The sequence below is a fragment of the Haliotis asinina genome, chromosome 2 (genome assembly GCF_037392515.1).
Source record: "Haliotis asinina isolate JCU_RB_2024 chromosome 2, JCU_Hal_asi_v2, whole genome shotgun sequence".
Taxonomy (NCBI): Eukaryota; Metazoa; Mollusca; class Gastropoda; order Lepetellida; family Haliotidae; genus Haliotis; species Haliotis asinina.
Genome location: NC_090281.1, coordinates 6307328 through 6324465, shown reverse-complemented (window position 1 = coordinate 6324465; position 17138 = coordinate 6307328). Strand labels below are relative to the sequence as shown.

General features: G+C 40.4%; 13 non-coding genes across 13 annotated transcripts; all 13 read right to left on the bottom strand.

Annotated features, from left to right (window-relative positions):
- Nucleotides 1-521: 521 nt before the first annotated feature.
- Nucleotides 522-621, bottom strand: Trnam-cau (transfer RNA methionine (anticodon CAU)). Its single transcript has 2 exons — nucleotides 585-621; nucleotides 522-557 (listed from the first exon to the last, which is right to left on the bottom strand). It is a non-coding gene; the product is annotated as a tRNA-Met (tRNA).
- A 1771-nt stretch (nucleotides 622-2392) lies between these two features.
- Nucleotides 2393-2492, bottom strand: Trnai-aau (transfer RNA isoleucine (anticodon AAU)). The gene is made up of 2 exons: nucleotides 2456-2492; nucleotides 2393-2428 (listed from the first exon to the last, which is right to left on the bottom strand). It is a non-coding gene; the product is annotated as a tRNA-Ile (tRNA).
- Nucleotides 2493-3082: 590 nt separating this feature from the next.
- Trnam-cau (transfer RNA methionine (anticodon CAU)) lies at nucleotides 3083-3182 on the bottom strand. The gene is made up of 2 exons: nucleotides 3146-3182; nucleotides 3083-3118 (listed from the first exon to the last, which is right to left on the bottom strand). It is a non-coding gene; the product is annotated as a tRNA-Met (tRNA).
- Nucleotides 3183-3573: 391 nt separating this feature from the next.
- Trnam-cau (transfer RNA methionine (anticodon CAU)) lies at nucleotides 3574-3673 on the bottom strand. Its single transcript has 2 exons — nucleotides 3637-3673; nucleotides 3574-3609 (listed from the first exon to the last, which is right to left on the bottom strand). It is a non-coding gene; the product is annotated as a tRNA-Met (tRNA).
- Nucleotides 3674-4265: 592 nt separating this feature from the next.
- On the bottom strand, nucleotides 4266-4365 carry Trnam-cau (transfer RNA methionine (anticodon CAU)). The gene is made up of 2 exons: nucleotides 4329-4365; nucleotides 4266-4301 (listed from the first exon to the last, which is right to left on the bottom strand). It is a non-coding gene; the product is annotated as a tRNA-Met (tRNA).
- Nucleotides 4366-5447: 1082 nt separating this feature from the next.
- Nucleotides 5448-5547, bottom strand: Trnam-cau (transfer RNA methionine (anticodon CAU)). The gene is made up of 2 exons: nucleotides 5511-5547; nucleotides 5448-5483 (listed from the first exon to the last, which is right to left on the bottom strand). It is a non-coding gene; the product is annotated as a tRNA-Met (tRNA).
- Nucleotides 5548-6137: 590 nt separating this feature from the next.
- Trnam-cau (transfer RNA methionine (anticodon CAU)) lies at nucleotides 6138-6237 on the bottom strand. The gene is made up of 2 exons: nucleotides 6201-6237; nucleotides 6138-6173 (listed from the first exon to the last, which is right to left on the bottom strand). It is a non-coding gene; the product is annotated as a tRNA-Met (tRNA).
- Nucleotides 6238-6628: 391 nt separating this feature from the next.
- On the bottom strand, nucleotides 6629-6728 carry Trnam-cau (transfer RNA methionine (anticodon CAU)). The gene is made up of 2 exons: nucleotides 6692-6728; nucleotides 6629-6664 (listed from the first exon to the last, which is right to left on the bottom strand). It is a non-coding gene; the product is annotated as a tRNA-Met (tRNA).
- A 592-nt stretch (nucleotides 6729-7320) lies between these two features.
- Nucleotides 7321-7420, bottom strand: Trnam-cau (transfer RNA methionine (anticodon CAU)). Its single transcript has 2 exons — nucleotides 7384-7420; nucleotides 7321-7356 (listed from the first exon to the last, which is right to left on the bottom strand). It is a non-coding gene; the product is annotated as a tRNA-Met (tRNA).
- A 1082-nt stretch (nucleotides 7421-8502) lies between these two features.
- On the bottom strand, nucleotides 8503-8602 carry Trnam-cau (transfer RNA methionine (anticodon CAU)). The gene is made up of 2 exons: nucleotides 8566-8602; nucleotides 8503-8538 (listed from the first exon to the last, which is right to left on the bottom strand). It is a non-coding gene; the product is annotated as a tRNA-Met (tRNA).
- A 2749-nt stretch (nucleotides 8603-11351) lies between these two features.
- Trnam-cau (transfer RNA methionine (anticodon CAU)) lies at nucleotides 11352-11451 on the bottom strand. Its single transcript has 2 exons — nucleotides 11415-11451; nucleotides 11352-11387 (listed from the first exon to the last, which is right to left on the bottom strand). It is a non-coding gene; the product is annotated as a tRNA-Met (tRNA).
- A 1858-nt stretch (nucleotides 11452-13309) lies between these two features.
- Nucleotides 13310-13409, bottom strand: Trnam-cau (transfer RNA methionine (anticodon CAU)). The gene is made up of 2 exons: nucleotides 13373-13409; nucleotides 13310-13345 (listed from the first exon to the last, which is right to left on the bottom strand). It is a non-coding gene; the product is annotated as a tRNA-Met (tRNA).
- Nucleotides 13410-15472: 2063 nt separating this feature from the next.
- Nucleotides 15473-15572, bottom strand: Trnam-cau (transfer RNA methionine (anticodon CAU)). Its single transcript has 2 exons — nucleotides 15536-15572; nucleotides 15473-15508 (listed from the first exon to the last, which is right to left on the bottom strand). It is a non-coding gene; the product is annotated as a tRNA-Met (tRNA).
- Nucleotides 15573-17138: the final 1566 nt, after the last annotated feature.

The following is a 17138-nucleotide window of genomic DNA, read 5'->3' as shown; positions in this document are numbered from 1 at the left end:
GATTATGAAGGAAAAACAGAAAAAAGAAATGCCCCGGGTGAGGATCGAACTCACGACCTCCAGATTGCTCTGACATTGGAAGCTTGACTGATTATGAGACTGACGCGCTACCTACTGCGCTACCGAGGCTTGAAACGCTGATCGGAAATTTAAATATATATTTCTCAACTGTCACAAATCACGTGCCAGACAAATGGAGACTGTGCTGGTTTTTCAACACCTTAACTTGCATTCGACTGTTGTAAATGATGCACAATGTGAGGAAACAGCAGTTAACATCATAATCCTGACAGATGTAATGAGAAGTGTATTTGAAAAAGGAATTGAAACATGCGTTTCTTTTTTTCATGTAAGCACTTCCTGTGTTGTGGCTGTACAGCCATTTCGAGTTTGCATCATTTGTCACATATTTGTCGGTCAGACTATTTCAGGCAGACGGGTACAGCAGTAAAAGAACTGAGTGGAAATAGTTTGAAACAAATATGGTAATGATTATGAAGGAAAAACAGAAAAAAAAGAAATGCCCCGGGTGAGGATCGAACTCACGACCTTCAGATTGCTCTGACATTGGAAGCTTGACTGATTATGAGACTGACGCGCTACCTACTGCGCTACCGAGGCTTGAAACGCTGATCGGAAATTTAGATATATATTTCTCAAGTGTCACAAATCACGTGCCAGACAAATGGAGACTGTGCTGGTTTTCCAACACCTTAACTTGCATTCGACTGTTGTAAATGATGCACAATGTGAGGAAACAGCAGTTAACATCATAATCGTGACAGATGTAATGAGAAGTGTACATGAAAAAGGAATTGAAACATGCGTTTATTTTCTTCATGTAAGCACTTCGTGTGTTGTGGCTGTACAGCCATTTCGTGATAAATGGAGACTGTGCTGGTTTTTCAACACCTTAACTTGCATTCGACTGTTGTAAATGATGCACAATGTGAGGAAACAGCAGTTAACATCATAATCCTGAGAGACGTAAGGAGGAGTGTACTTGAAAAAGGAATTGAAACATGCGTTTATTTTCTTCATGTAAGCACTTCGTGTGTTGTGGCTGTACAGCCATTTCGTGTTTGCTGCATTTGTCACATATTTCTCGGTCAGACTATTTCAGGCAGACGGGTACAGCAGTAGAAGAACTGAGTGGAAATAGTTTGAAACAAATATGGTAATGATTATGAAGGAAAAACAGAAAAAAAAGAAATGCCCCGGGTGAGGATCGAACTCACGACCTTCAGATTGCTCTGACATTGGAAGCTTGACTGATTATGAGACTGACACGCTACCTACTGCGCTACCGAGGCTTGAAACGCTGATCGGAAATTTAGATATATATTTCTCAACTGTCACAAATGAAGTGCCAGACAAATGGAGACTGTGGTGGTTTTTCAACACCTTCACTTGCATTCGACTGTAAATGATGCACAATGTGAGGAAACAGCAGTTAACATCATAATCCTGAGAGACGTAAGGAGGAGTGTACTTGAAAAAGGAATTGAAACATGCGTTTATTTTCTTCATGTAAGCACTTCCTGTGTTGTGGCTGTACAGCCATTTCGTGATAAATGGAGACTGTGCTGGTTTTTCAACACCTTAACTTGCATTCGACTGTTGTAAATGATGCACAATGTGAGGAAACAGCAGTTAACATCATAATCCTGAGAGACGTAAGGAGGAGTGTACTTGAAAAAGGAATTGAAACATGCGTTTATTTTCTTCATGTAAGCACTTCCTGTGTTGTGGCTGTACAGCCATTTCGTGGTTGCTGCATTTGTCACATATTTATCGGTCAGACTATTTCAGGCAGACGGGTACAGCAGTAGAAGAGCTGAGTGGAAATAGTTTGAAACAAATATGGTAATGATTATGAAGGAAAAACAGAAAAAAGAAATGCCCCGGGTGAGGATCGAACTCACGACCTCCAGATTGCTCTGACATTGGAAGCTTGACTGATTATGAGACTGACGCGCTACCTACTGCGCTACCGAGGCTTGAAACGCTGATCGGAAATTTAAATATATATTTCTCAACTGTCACAAATCACGTGCCAGACAAATGGAGACTGTGCTGGTTTTTCAACACCTTAACTTGCATTCGACTGTTGTAAATGATGCACAATGTGAGGAAACAGCAGTTAACATCATAATCCTGACAGATGTAATGAGAAGTGTATTTGAAAAAGGAATTGAAACATGCGTTTCTTTTTTTCATGTAAGCACTTCCTGTGTTGTGGCTGTACAGCCATTTCGAGTTTGCATCATTTGTCACATATTTGTCGGTCAGACTATTTCAGGCAGACGGGTACAGCAGTAAAAGAACTGAGTGGAAATAGTTTGAAACAAATATGGTAATGATTATGAAGGAAAAACAGAAAAAAAAGAAATGCCCCGGGTGAGGATCGAACTCACGACCTTCAGATTGCTCTGACATTTGAAGCTTGACTGATTATTAGACTGACGCGCTACCTACTGCGCTACCGAGGCTTGAAACGCTGATCGGAAATTTAGATATATATTTCTCAAGTGTCACAAATCACGTGCCAGACAAATGGAGACTGTGCTGGTTTTCCAACACCTTAACTTGCATTCGACTGTTGTAAATGATGCACAATGTGAGGAAACAGCAGTTAACATCATAATCGTGACAGATGTAATGAGAAGTGTACATGAAAAAGGAATTGAAACATGCGTTTGTTTTCTTCATGTAAGCACTTCGTGTGTTGTGGCTGTACAGCCATTTCGTGATAAATGGAGACTGTGCTGGTTTTTCAACACCTTAACTTGCATTCGACTGTTGTAAATGATGCACAATGTGAGGAAACAGCAGTTAACATCATAATCCTGAGAGACGTAAGGAGGAGTGTACTTGAAAAAGGAATTGAAACATGCGTTTATTTTCTTCATGTAAGCACTTCCTGTGTTGTGGCTGTACAGCCATTTCGTGGTTGCTGCATTTGTCACATATTTATCGGTCAGACTATTTCAGGCAGACGGGTACAGCAGTAGAAGAGCTGAGTGGAAATAGTTTGAAACAAATATGGTAATGATTATGAAGGAAAAACAGAAAAAAGAAATGCCCCGGGTGAGGATCGAACTCACGACCTTCAGATTGCTCTGACATTGGAAGCTTGACTGATTATGAGACTGACGCGCTACCTACTGCGCTACCGAGGCTTGAAACGCTGATCGGAAATTTAAATATATATTTCTAAACTGTCACAAATCACGTGCCAGACAAATGGAGACTGTGCTGGTTTTTCAACACCTTAACTTGCATTCGACTGTTGTAAATGATGCACAATGTGAGGAAACAGCAGTTAACATCATAATCCTGACAGATGTAATGAGAAGTGTATTTGAAAAAGGAATTGAAACATGCGTTTCTTTTTTTCATGTAAGCACTTCCTGTGTTGTGGCTGTACAGCCATTTCGAGTTTGCATCATTTGTCACATATTTGTCGGTCAGACTATTTCAGGCAGACGGGTACAGCAGTAAAAGAACTGAGTGGAAATAGTTTGAAACAAATATGGTAATGATTATGAAGGAAAAACAGAAAAAAAGAAATGCCCCGGGTGAGGATCGAACTCACGACCTTCAGATTGCTCTGACATTTGAAGCTTGACTGATTATGAGACTGACGCGCTACCTACTGCGCTACCGAGGCTTGAAACGCTGATCGGAAATTTAGATATATATTTCTCAAGTGTCACAAATCACGTGCCAGACAAATGGAGACTGTGCTGGTTTTCCAACACCTTAACTTGCATTCGACTGTTGTAAATGATGCACAATGTGAGGAAACAGCAGTTAACATCATAATCGTGACAGATGTAATGAGAAGTGTACATGAAAAAGGAATTGAAACATGCGTTTATTTTCTTCATGTAAGCACTTCGTGTGTTGTGGCTGTACAGCCATTTCGTGATAAATGGAGACTGTGCTGGTTTTTCAACACCTTAACTTGCATTCGACTGTTGTAAATGATGCACAATGTGAGGAAACAGCAGTTAACATCATAATCCTGACAGATGTAATGAGAAGTGTATTTGAAAAAGGAATTGAAACATGCGTTTCTTTTTTTCATGTAAGCACTTCCTGTGTTGTGGCTGTACAGCCATTTCGAGTTTGCATCATTTGTCACATATTTGTCGGTCAGACTATTTCAGGCAGACGGGTACAGCAGTAAAAGAACTGAGTGGAAATAGTTTGAAACAAATATGGTAATGATTATGAAGGAAAAACAGAAAAAAAAGAAATGCCCCGGGTGAGGATCGAACTCACGACCTTCAGATTGCTCTGACATTGGAAGCTTGACTGATTATGAGACTGACGCGCTACCTACTGCGCTACCGAGGCTTGAAACGCTGATCGGAAATTTAGATATATATTTCTCAAGTGTCACAAATCACGTGCCAGACAAATGGAGACTGTGCTGGTTTTCCAACACCTTAACTTGCATTCGACTGTTGTAAATGATGCACAATGTGAGGAAACAGCAGTTAACATCATAATCGTGACAGATGTAATGAGAAGTGTACATGAAAAAGGAATTGAAACATGCGTTTATTTTCTTCATGTAAGCACTTCGTGTGTTGTGGCTGTACAGCCATTTCGTGATAAATGGAGACTGTGCTGGTTTTTCAACACCTTAACTTGCATTCGACTGTTGTAAATGATGCACAATGTGAGGAAACAGCAGTTAACATCATAATCCTGAGAGACGTAAGGAGGAGTGTACTTGAAAAAGGAATTGAAACATGCGTTTATTTTCTTCATGTAAGCACTTCCTGTGTTGTGGCTGTACAGCCATTTCGTGGTTGCTGCATTTGTCACATATTTATCGGTCAGACTATTTCAGGCAGACGGGTACAGCAGTAGAAGAGCTGAGTGGAAATAGTTTGAAACAAATATGGTAATGATTATGAAGGAAAAACAGAAAAAAGAAATGCCCCGGGTGAGGATCGAACTCACGACCTTCAGATTGCTCTGACATTGGAAGCTTGACTGATTATGAGACTGACGCGCTACCTACTGTGCTACCGAGGCTTGAAACGCTGATCGGAAATTTAAATATATATTTCTAAACTGTCACAAATCACGTGCCAGACAAATGGAGACTGTGCTGGTTTTTCAACACCTTAACTTGCATTCGACTGTTGTAAATGATGCACAATGTGAGGAAACAGCAGTTAACATCATAATCCTGACAGATGTAATGAGAAGTGTATTTGAAAAAGGAATTGAAACATGCGTTTCTTTTTTTCATGTAAGCACTTCCTGTGTTGTGGCTGTACAGCCATTTCGAGTTTGCATCATTTGTCACATATTTGTCGGTCAGACTATTTCAGGCAGACGGGTACAGCAGTAAAAGAACTGAGTGGAAATAGTTTGAAACAAATATGGTAATGATTATGAAGGAAAAACAGAAAAAAAAGAAATGCCCCGGGTGAGGATCGAACTCACGACCTTCAGATTGCTCTGACATTTGAAGCTTGACTGATTATGAGACTGACGCGCTACCTACTGCGCTACCGAGGCTTGAAACGCTGATCGGAAATTTAGATATATATTTCTCAAGTGTCACAAATCACGTGCCAGACAAATGGAGACTGTGCTGGTTTTCCAACACCTTAACTTGCATTCGACTGTTGTAAATGATGCACAATGTGAGGAAACAGCAGTTAACATCATAATCGTGACAGATGTAATGAGAAGTGTACATGAAAAAGGAATTGAAACATGCGTTTGTTTTCTTCATGTAAGCACTTCGTGTGTTGTGGCTGTACAGCCATTTCGTGATAAATGGAGACTGTGCTGGTTTTTCAACACCTTAACTTGCATTCGACTGTTGTAAATGATGCACAATGTGAGGAAACAGCAGTTAACATCATAATCCTGAGAGACGTAAGGAGGAGTGTACTTGAAAAAGGAATTGAAACATGCGTTTATTTTCTTCATGTAAGCACTTCCTGTGTTGTGGCTGTACAGCCATTTCGTGGTTGCTGCATTTGTCACATATTTATCGGTCAGACTATTTCAGGCAGACGGGTACAGCAGTAGAAGAGCTGAGTGGAAATAGTTTGAAACAAATATGGTAATGATTATGAAGGAAAAACAGAAAAAAGAAATGCCCCGGGTGAGGATCGAACTCACGACCTTCAGATTGCTCTGACATTGGAAGCTTGACTGATTATGAGACTGACGCGCTACCTACTGCGCTACCGAGGCTTGAAACGCTGATCGGAAATTTAAATATATATTTCTAAACTGTCACAAATCACGTGCCAGACAAATGGAGACTGTGCTGGTTTTTCAACACCTTAACTTGCATTCGACTGTTGTAAATGATGCACAATGTGAGGAAACAGCAGTTAACATCATAATCCTGACAGATGTAATGAGAAGTGTATTTGAAAAAGGAATTGAAACATGCGTTTCTTTTTTTCATGTAAGCACTTCCTGTGTTGTGGCTGTACAGCCATTTCGAGTTTGCATCATTTGTCACATATTTGTCGGTCAGACTATTTCAGGCAGACGGGTACAGCAGTAAAAGAACTGAGTGGAAATAGTTTGAAACAAATATGGTAATGATTATGAAGGAAAAACAGAAAAAAAGAAATGCCCCGGGTGAGGATCGAACTCACGACCTTCAGATTGCTCTGACATTTGAAGCTTGACTGATTATGAGACTGACGCGCTACCTACTGCGCTACCGAGGCTTGAAACGCTGATCGGAAATTTAGATATATATTTCTCAAGTGTCACAAATCACGTGCCAGACAAATGGAGACTGTGCTGGTTTTCCAACACCTTAACTTGCATTCGACTGTTGTAAATGATGCACAATGTGAGGAAACAGCAGTTAACATCATAATCGTGACAGATGTAATGAGAAGTGTACATGAAAAAGGAATTGAAACATGCGTTTATTTTCTTCATGTAAGCACTTCGTGTGTTGTGGCTGTACAGCCATTTCGTGATAAATGGAGACTGTGCTGGTTTTTCAACACCTTAACTTGCATTCGACTGTTGTAAATGATGCACAATGTGAGGAAACAGCAGTTAACATCATAATCCTGACAGATGTAATGAGAAGTGTATTTGAAAAAGGAATTGAAACATGCGTTTCTTTTTTTCATGTAAGCACTTCCTGTGTTGTGGCTGTACAGCCATTTCGAGTTTGCATCATTTGTCACATATTTGTCGGTCAGACTATTTCAGGCAGACGGGTACAGCAGTAAAAGAACTGAGTGGAAATAGTTTGAAACAAATATGGTAATGATTATGAAGGAAAAACAGAAAAAAAAGAAATGCCCCGGGTGAGGATCGAACTCACGACCTTCAGATTGCTCTGACATTGGAAGCTTGACTGATTATGAGACTGACGCGCTACCTACTGCGCTACCGAGGCTTGAAACGCTGATCGGAAATTTAGATATATATTTCTCAAGTGTCACAAATCACGTGCCAGACAAATGGAGACTGTGCTGGTTTTCCAACACCTTAACTTGCATTCGACTGTTGTAAATGATGCACAATGTGAGGAAACAGCAGTTAACATCATAATCGTGACAGATGTAATGAGAAGTGTACATGAAAAAGGAATTGAAACATGCGTTTATTTTCTTCATGTAAGCACTTCGTGTGTTGTGGCTGTACAGCCATTTCGTGATAAATGGAGACTGTGCTGGTTTTTCAACACCTTAACTTGCATTCGACTGTTGTAAATGATGCACAATGTGAGGAAACAGCAGTTAACATCATAATCCTGAGAGACGTAAGGAGGAGTGTACTTGAAAAAGGAATTGAAACATGCGTTTATTTTCTTCATGTAAGCACTTCCTGTGTTGTGGCTGTACAGCCATTTCGTGGTTGCTGCATTTGTCACATATTTATCGGTCAGACTATTTCAGGCAGACGGGTACAGCAGTAGAAGAGCTGAGTGGAAATAGTTTGAAACAAATATGGTAATGATTATGAAGGAAAAACAGAAAAAAGAAATGCCCCGGGTGAGGATCGAACTCACGACCTTCAGATTGCTCTGACATTGGAAGCTTGACTGATTATGAGACTGACGCGCTACCTACTGTGCTACCGAGGCTTGAAACGCTGATCGGAAATTTAAATATATATTTCTAAACTGTCACAAATCACGTGCCAGACAAATGGAGACTGTGCTGGTTTTTCAACACCTTAACTTGCATTCGACTGTTGTAAATGATGCACAATGTGAGGAAACAGCAGTTAACATCATAATCCTGACAGATGTAATGAGAAGTGTATTTGAAAAAGGAATTGAAACATGCGTTTCTTTTTTTCATGTAAGCACTTCCTGTGTTGTGGCTGTACAGCCATTTCGAGTTTGCATCATTTGTCACATATTTGTCGGTCAGACTATTTCAGGCAGACGGGTACAGCAGTAAAAGAACTGAGTGGAAATAGTTTGAAACAAATATGGTAATGATTATGAAGGAAAAACAGAAAAAAAAGAAATGCCCCGGGTGAGGATCGAACTCACGACCTTCAGATTGCTCTGACATTTGAAGCTTGACTGATTATGAGACTGACGCGCTACCTACTGCGCTACCGAGGCTTGAAACGCTGATCGGAAATTTAGATATATATTTCTCAAGTGTCACAAATCACGTGCCAGACAAATGGAGACTGTGCTGGTTTTCCAACACCTTAACTTGCATTCGACTGTTGTAAATGATGCACAATGTGAGGAAACAGCAGTTAACATCATAATCGTGACAGATGTAATGAGAAGTGTACATGAAAAAGGAATTGAAACATGCGTTTATTTTCTTCATGTAAGCACTTCGTGTGTTGTGGCTGTACAGCCATTTCGTGATAAATGGAGACTGTGCTGGTTTTTCAACACCTTAACTTGCATTCGACTGTTGTAAATGATGCACAATGTGAGGAAACAGCAGTTAACATCATAATCCTGAGAGACGTAAGGAGGAGTGTACTTGAAAAAGGAATTGAAACATGCGTTTATTTTCTTCATGTAAGCACTTCCTGTGTTGTGGCTGTACAGCCATTTCGTGGTTGCTGCATTTGTCACATATTTATCGGTTAGACTATTTCAGGCAGACGGGAACAGCAGTAGAAGAGCTGAGTGGAAATAGTTTGAAACAAATATGGTAATGATTATGAAGGAAAAACAGAAAAAAAGTAATGCCCCGGGTGAGGATCGAACTCACGACCTTCAGATTGCTCTGACATTGGAAGCTTGACTGATTATGAGACTGAAGCGCTACCTACTGCGCTACCGAGGCTTGAAACGCTGATCGGAAATTTAGATATATATTTCTCAACTGTCACAAATGAAGTGCCAGATAAATGGAGACTGTGCTGGTTTTTCAACACCTTAACTTGCATTCGACTGTTGTAAATGATGCACAATGTGAGGAAACAGCAGTTAACATCATAATCCTGAGAGACGTAAGGAGGAGTGTACTTGAAAAAGGAATTGAAACATGCGTTTATTTTCTTCATGTAAGCACTTCGTGTGTTGTGGCTGTACAGCCATTTCGTGTTTGCTGCATTTGTCACATATTTATCGGTCAGACTATTTCAGGCAGACGGGTACAGCAGTAGAAGAGCTGAGTAGAAATAGTTTGAAACAAATATGGTAATGATTATGAAGGAAAAACAGAAAAAAGAAATGCCCTGGTTGAGCATCGAACTCACGACCTTCAGATTGCTCTGACATTGGAAGCTTGACTGATTATGAGACTGACGCGCTACCTACTGCGCTACCGAGGCTTGAAACGCTGATCGGAAATTTAGATATATATTTCTCAACTGTCACAAATGAAGTGCCAGACAAATGGAGACTGTGGTGGTTTTTCAACACCTTAACTTGCATTCGACTGTTGTAAATGATGCACAATGTGAGGAAACAGCAGTTAACATCATAATCCTGAGAGACGTAAGGAGGAGTGTACTTGAAAAAGGAATTGAAACATGCGTTTATTTTCTTCATGTAAGCACTTCCTGTGTTGTGGCTGTACAACCATTTCGTGTTTGCTGCATTTGTCACATACTTATCGGTCAGAATATTTCAGGCAGACGGGTACAGCAGTAGAAGAGCTGAGTAGAAATAGTTTGAAACAAATATGGTAATGATTATGAAGGAAAAACAGAAAAAAGAAATGCCCGGGTGAGGATCGAACTCACGACATTCAGATTGCTCTGACATTGGAAGCTTGACTGATTATGAGACTGACGCGCTACCTACTGCGCTACCGAGGCTTGAAACGCTGATCGGAAATTTGGATATATATTTCTCAACTGTCACAAATCACGTGCCAGACAAATGGAGACTGTGCTGGTTTTTCAACACCTTCACTTGCATTCGACTGTAAATGATGCACAATGTGAGGAAACAGCAGTTAACATCATAATCCTGAGAGACGTAAGGAGGAGTGTACTTGAAAAAGGAATTGAAACATGCGTTTATTTTCTTCATGTAAGCACTTCCTGTGTTGTGGCTGTACAGCCATTTCGTGATAAATGGAGACTGTGCTGGTTTTTCAACACCTTAACTTGCATTCGACTGTTGTAAATGATGCACAATGTGAGGAAACAGCAGTTAACATCATAATCCTGAGAGACGTAAGGAGGAGTGTACTTGAAAAAGGAATTGAAACATGCGTTTATTTTCTTCATGTAAGCACTTCCTGTGTTGTGGCTGTACAGCCATTTCGTGGTTGCTGCATTTGTCACATATTTATCGGTCAGACTATTTCAGGCAGACGGGTACAGCAGTAGAAGAGCTGAGTGGAAATAGTTTGAAACAAATATGGTAATGATTATGAAGGAAAAACAGAAAAAAGAAATGCCCCGGGTGAGGATCGAACTCACGACCTCCAGATTGCTCTGACATTGGAAGCTTGACTGATTATGAGACTGACGCGCTACCTACTGCGCTACCGAGGCTTGAAACGCTGATCGGAAATTTAAATATATATTTCTCAACTGTCACAAGTGAAGTGCCAGACAAATGGAGACTGTGCTGGTTTTTCAACACCTTAACTTGCATTCGACTGTTGTAAATGATGCACAATGTGAGGAAACAGCAGTTAACATCATAATCCTGACAGATGTAATGAGAAGTGTATTTGAAAAAGGAATTGAAACATGCGTTTCTTTTTTTCATGTAAGCACTTCCTGTGTTGTGGCTGTACAGCCATTTCGAGTTTGCATCATTTGTCACATATTTGTCGGTCAGACTATTTCAGGCAGACGGGTACAGCAGTAAAAGAACTGAGTGGAAATAGTTTGAAACAAATATGGTAATGATTATGAAGGAAAAACAGAAAACAAAGAAATGCCCCGGGTGAGGATCGAACTCACGACCTTCAGATTGCTCTGACATTGGAAGCTTGACTGATTATGAGACTGACGCGCTACCTACTGCGCTACCGAGGCTTGAAACGCTGATCGGAAATTTAGATATATATTTCTCAACTGTCACAAATGAAGTGCCAGATAAATGGAGACTGTGCTGGTTTTTCAACACCTTAACTTGCATTCGACTGTTGTAAATGATGCACAATGTGAGGAAACAGCAGTTAACATCATAATCCTGAGAGACGTAAGGAGGAGTGTACTTGAAAAAGGAATTGAAACATGCGTTTATTTTCTTCATGTAAGCACTTCGTGTGTTGTGGCTGTACAGCCATTTCGTGTTTGCTGCATTTGTCACATATTTATCGGTCAGACTATTTCAGGCAGACGGGTACAGCAGTAGAAGAGCTGAGTAGAAATAGTTTGAAACAAATATGGTAATGATTATGAAGGAAAAACAGAAAAAAGAAATGCCCTGGTTGAGCATCGAACTGACGACCTTCAGATTGCTCTGACATTGGAAGCTTGACTGATTATGAGACTGACGCGCTACCTACTGCGCTACCGAGGCTTGAAACGCTGATCGGAAATTTAGATATATATTTCTCAACTGTCACAAATGAAGTGCCAGACAAATGGAGACTGTGGTGGTTTTTCAACACCTTAACTTGCATTCGACTGTTGTAAATGATGCACAATGTGAGGAAACAGCAGTTAACATCATAATCCTGAGAGACGTAAGGAGGAGTGTACTTGAAAAAGGAATTGAAACATGCGTTTATTTTCTTCATGTAAGCACTTCCTGTGTTGTGGCTGTACAGCCATTTCGTGTTTGCTGCATTTGTCACATACTTATCGGTCAGAATATTTCAGGCAGACGGGTACAGCAGTAGAAGAGCTGAGTAGAAATAGTTTGAAACAAATATGGTAATGATTATGAAGGAAAAACAGAAAAAAGAAATGCCCGGGTGAGGATCGAACTCACGACATTCAGATTGCTCTGACATTGGAAGCTTGACTGATTATGAGACTGACGCGCTACCTACTGCGCTACCGAGGCTTGAAACGCTGATCGGAAATTTGGATATATATTTCTCAACTGTCACAAATCACGTGCCAGACAAATGGAGACTGTGCTGGTTTTTCAACACCTTCACTTGCATTCGACTGTAAATGATGCACAATGTGAGGAAACAGCAGTTAACATCATAATCCTGAGAGACGTAAGGAGGAGTGTACTTGAAAAAGGAATTGAAACATGCGTTTATTTTCTTCATGTAAGCACTTCCTGTGTTGTGGCTGTACAGCCATTTCGTGGTTGCTGCATTTGTCACATATTTATCGGTCAGACTATTTCAGGCAGACGGGTACAGCAGTAGAAGAGCTGAGTGGAAATAGTTTGAAACAAATATGGTAATGATTATGAAGGAAAAACAGAAAAAAGAAATGCCCCGGGTGAGGATCGAACTCACGACCTCCAGATTGCTCTGACATTGGAAGCTTGACTGATTATGAGACTGACGCGCTACCTACTGCGCTACCGAGGCTTGAAACGCTGATCGGAAATTTAAATATATATTTCTCAACTGTCACAAGTGAAGTGCCAGACAAATGGAGACTGTGCTGGTTTTTCAACACCTTAACTTGCATTCGACTGTTGTAAATGATGCACAATGTGAGGAAACAGCAGTTAACATCATAATCCTGACAGATGTAATGAGAAGTGTATTTGAAAAAGGAATTGAAACATGCGTTTCTTTTTTTCATGTAAGCACTTCCTGTGTTGTGGCTGTACAGCCATTTCGAGTTTGCATCATTTGTCACATATTTGTCGGTCAGACTATTTCAGGCAGACGGGTACAGCAGTAAAAGAACTGAGTGGAAATAGTTTGAAACAAATATGGTAATGATTATGAAGGAAAAACAGAAAACAAAGAAATGCCCCGGGTGAGGATCGAACTCACGACCTTCAGATTGCTCTGACATTGGAAGCTTGACTGATTATGAGACTGACGCGCTACCTACTGCGCTACCGAGGCTTGAAACGCTGATCGGAAATTTAGATATATATTTCTCAAGTGTCACAAATCACGTGCCAGACAAATGGAGACTGTGCTGGTTTTCCAACACCTTAACTTGCATTCGACTGTTGTAAATGATGCACAATGTGAGGAAACAGCAGTTAACATCATAATCGTGACAGATGTAATGAGAAGTGTACATGAAAAAGGAATTGAAACATGCGTTTATTTTCTTCATGTAAGCACTTCGTGTGTTGTGGCTGTACAGCCATTTCGTGATAAATGGAGACTGTGCTGGTTTTTCAACACCTTAACTTGCATTCGACTGTTGTAAATGATGCACAATGTGAGGAAACAGCAGTTAACATCATAATCCTGAGAGACGTAAGGAGGAGTGTACTTGAAAAAGGAATTGAAACATGCGTTTATTTTCTTCATGTAAGCACTTCCTGTGTTGTGGCTGTACAGCCATTTCGTGGTTGCTGCATTTGTCACATATTTATCGGTTAGACTATTTCAGGCAGACGGGAACAGCAGTAGAAGAGCTGAGTGGAAATAGTTTGAAACAAATATGGTAATGATTATGAAGGAAAAACAGAAAAAAAGTAATGACCCGGGTGAGGATCGAACTCACGACCTTCAGATTGCTCTGACATTGGAAGCTTGACTGATTATGAGACTGACGCGCTACCTACTGCGCTACCGAGGCTTGAAACGCTGATCGGAAATTTAGATATATATTTCTCAACTGTCACAAATGAAGTGCCAGATAAATGGAGACTGTGCTGGTTTTTCAACACCTTAACTTGCATTCGACTGTTGTAAATGATGCACAATGTGAGGAAACAGCAGTTAACATCATAATCCTGAGAGACGTAAGGAGGAGTGTACTTGAAAAAGGAATTGAAACATGCGTTTATTTTCTTCATGTAAGCACTTCGTGTGTTGTGGCTGTACAGCCATTTCGTGTTTGCTGCATTTGTCACATATTTCTCGGTCAGACTATTTCAGGCAGACGGGTACAGCAGTAGAAGAGCTGAGTAGAAATAGTTTGAAACAAATATGGTAATGATTATGAAGGAAAAACAGAAAAAAGAAATGCCCTGGTTGAGGATCGAACTGACGACCTTCAGATTGCTCTGACATTGGAAGCTTGACTGATTATGAGACTGACGCGCTACCTACTGCGCTACCGAGGCTTGAAACGCTGATCGGAAATTTAGATATATATTTCTCAACTGTCACAAATGAAGTGCCAGACAAATGGAGACTGTGCTGGTTTTTCAACACCTTAACTTGCATTCGACTGTTGTAAATGATGCACAATGTGAGGAAACAGCAGTTAACATCATAATCCTGAGAGACGTAAGGAGGAGTGTACTTGAAAAAGGAATTGAAACATGCGTTTATTTTCTTCATGTAAGCACTTCCTGTGTTGTGGCTGTACAGCCATTTCGTGTTTGCTGCATTTGTCACATACTTATCGGTCAGAATATTTCAGGCAGACGGGTACAGCAGTAGAAGAGCTGAGTAGAAATAGTTTGAAACAAATATGGTAATGATTATGAAGGAAAAACAGAAAAAAGAAATGCCCCGGGTGAGGATCGAACTCACGACATTCAGATTGCTCTGACATTGGAAGCTTGACTGATTATGAGACTGACGCGCTACCTACTGCGCTACCGAGTCTTGAAACGCTGATCGGAAATTTGGATATATATTTCTCAACTGTCACAAATCACGTGCCAGACAAATGGAGACTGTGCTGGTTTTTCAACACCTTAACTTGCATTCGACTGTTGTAAATGATGCACAATGTGAGGAAACAGCAGTTAACATCATAATCCTGACAGACGTAAGGAGGAGTGTACTTGAAAAAGGAATTGAAACATGCTTTTCTTTTTTTCATGTAAGCACTTCCTGTGTTGTGGCTGTACAGCCATTTCGTGTTTGCTGCATTTGTCACATATTTCTCGGTCAGACTATTTGAGGCAGACGGGTACAGCAGTAGAAGAACTGAGTGGAAATAGTTTGAAACAAATATGGTAATGATTATGAAGGAAAAACAGAAAAAAAAGAAATGCCCCGGGTGAGGATCGAACTCACGACCTTCAGATTGCTCTGACATTGGAAGCTTGACTGATTATGAGACTGACGCGCTACCTACTGCGCTACCGAGGCTTGAAACGCTGATCGGAAATTTAGATATATATTTCTCAACTGTCACAAATGAAGTGCCAGACAAATGGAGACTGTGCTGGTTTTTCAACACCTTAACTTGCATTCGACTGTAAATGATGCACAATGTGAGGAAACAGCAGTTAACATCATAATCCTGAGAGACGTAAGGAGGAGTGTACTTGAAAAAGGAATTGAAACATGCGTTTATTTTCTTCATGTAAGCACTTCCTGTGTTGTGGCTGTACAGCCATTTCGTGATAAATGGAGACTGTGCTGGTTTTTCAACACCTTAACTTGCATTCGACTGTTGTAAATGATGCACAATGTGAGGAAACAGCAGTTAACATCATAATCCTGAGAGACGTAAGGAGGAGTGTACTTGAAAAAGGAATTGAAACATGCGTTTATTTTCTTCATGTAAGCACTTCCTGTGTTGTGGCTGTACAGCCATTTCGTGTTTGCTGCATTTGTCACATATTTCTCGGTCAGACTATTTCAGGCAGACGGGTACAGCAGTAGAAGAGCTGAGTAGAAATAGTTTGAAACAAATATGGTAATGATTATGAAGGAAAAACAGAAAAAAGAAATGCCCTGGTTGAGGATCGAACTGACGACCTTCAGATTGCTCTGACATTGGAAGCTTGACTGATTATGAGACTGACGCGCTACCTACTGCGCTACCGAGGCTTGAAACGCTGATCGGAAATTTAGATATATATTTCTCAACTGTCACAAATGAAGTGCCAGACAAATGGAGACTGTGCTGGTTTTTCAACACCTTAACTTGCATTCGACTGTTGTAAATGATGCACAATGTGAGGAAACAGCAGTTAACATCATAATCCTGAGAGACGTAAGGAGGAGTGTACTTGAAAAAGGAATTGAAACATGCGTTTATTTTCTTCATGTAAGCACTTCCTGTGTTGTGGCTGTACAGCCATTTCGTGTTTGCTGCATTTGTCACATACTTATCGGTCAGAATATTTCAGGCAGACGGGTACAGCAGTAGAAGAGCTGAGTAGAAATAGTTTGAAACAAATATGGTAATGATTATGAAGGAAAAACAGAAAAAAGAAATGCCCCGGGTGAGGATCGAACTCACGACCTTCAGATTGCTCTGACATTGGAAGCTTGACTGATTATGAGACTGACGCGCTACCTACTGCGCTACCGAGTCTTGAAACGCTGATCGGAAATTTGGATATATATTTCTCAACTGTCACAAATCACGTGCCAGACAAATGGAGACTGTGCTGGTTTTTCAACACCTTAACTTGCATTCGACTGTTGTAAATGATGCACAATGTGAGGAAACAGCAGTTAACATCATAATCCTGACAGACGTAAGGAGGAGTGTACTTGAAAAAGGAATTGAAACATGCTTTTCTTTTTTTCATGTAAGCACTTCCTGTGTTGTGGCTGTACAGCCATTTCGTGTTTGCTGCATTTGTCACATATTTCTCGGTCAGACTATTTCAGGCAGACGGGTACAGCAGTAGAAGAACTGAGTGGAAATAGTTTGAAACAAATATGGTAATGATTATGAAGGAAAAACAGAAAAAAAAG